This window comes from Pinus tabuliformis, chromosome 5_2 (genome assembly GCF_031772625.1).
Source record: "Pinus tabuliformis cultivar Carrire ecotype Pingquan chromosome 5_2, CPIR1, whole genome shotgun sequence".
NCBI lineage: Eukaryota > Viridiplantae > Streptophyta > Pinopsida > Pinales > Pinaceae > Pinus > Pinus tabuliformis.
Genome location: NC_142306.1, coordinates 361769699 through 361771238, shown reverse-complemented (window position 1 = coordinate 361771238; position 1540 = coordinate 361769699).

Here is a 1540-nt window from a genome sequence, read left to right as displayed (position 1 = left end):
CCTGTGATGAGTAAGAGGTACTTGATCACCATGTGTAAGCAAGGATCTCCAAGTGGACTCAAGGACTGAAGTTTAACTGAAGAGGGAGAGGACACAAGGCAGCTTCATGTCAGTCTCAAGCTGACTCATCCTCTCTTCTTCTCTCCTATATATAGAGCTCTTCTATGAGGTCTAAGGGGGCTGGAATTTTGTGTAAAGCAAGGAGGTGTTGTTGGTTTACAGTTAGAGCTATTGGGTGATTGTTTTACTAGAGGTGAAGAGGAGAGTTCTTGCTGCTGGGGAGGTGCTACTGGATTGGAGCCATCATTGGTTGTAACCTTCTCAGAACCCTGTTACTTCTATCAATAAAGTTTTGCATGTTCTCCTATATACTTGTATTGCATTGATGTATTGTATTTACATGTATATTTGATTCACTCTAATCCATGTATCAGTTATGAGTACTTGTATCTTGTAGTTTGCTCTCTTGTTTTGTGCAGGATTTGTGTGTAGCTGGACCGGCAAAGAGAGCAAGGAGCTGGGAACAAGAGACAAAGAGAGAGGGCAAGGATCGACTAAGCGAAAGACACCAGGTTGGTTAATCTTTCTTCATTCTCTCTGTACTTTCATAAAGGAAATCATCAAAACTTTACTTTCAGTTGTTGCTAAAGACTGTCACCTTTAGAGTAGGGATAGGGTCATCCGCATCGGATACTTTTCCCCACAACAATTGGGGCCACAAAGATGTGTTGTTCGTGACATTGTTGTTTCTATTCTGTGGTGATTGCGTACCTATTAGAATGTTAATGTCGAGTTCCCTATTAGAAAGTTAACATTGAACTTCCTATTAGGTAAGCATGTTAAGATTATAGTCGAATTCCTAATGATGCTTGTTTAAGATCATTGCATCATTGTATAGATCATTGTCATGGCTATTGTTTGTTTTGGAGCTTCGATGCAATTTGTTTAGATCTGAAGATGTCGAGATCCTTTGATGTTTTAGTATGTGTTCTATTATGGAATTTCATATAACCATAGATCTTAGTCACTTGATTCGATCTTAGTGTATCCAATTTTGTTGTTGGCCAAGATCATAGTAAGGTTGCTCTTGTGTGTTGTTTTTTATCATTGGAAGCATCTCTATCGATTGTTGGAGATTGTGGATTATGTGGTGGATCCATAGATCGATCCTGTCACAATGAATAACCATATGGTAGAAATGTACCTGAATGAGAGAAATAAACTCGATGGGTCTAACTACAAAAATTAGAAGTTCAAATTGTAGACATTGCCTGAGGGTTCAAGTGCGTGGGAAATTTTAAATGGGAACAAACAGAATCCGACTACAGTTGGAGGAGGAACAGCAGCAGCAATCCAAGATTTGGATAAGGGAGAGAACAAAGCGAAGGTTTTGTTGAATATGCCAATGAAGGACATCATCATCCCTCACATCAGAGAGTGTAAGTCTGCCAATGATATTTGCGGGACTCTCAAGGATCTGTATGAGATAAACAATACAAATCTTTTATTATTCCTAAAGAGTAATATTCTCTCTATCAGA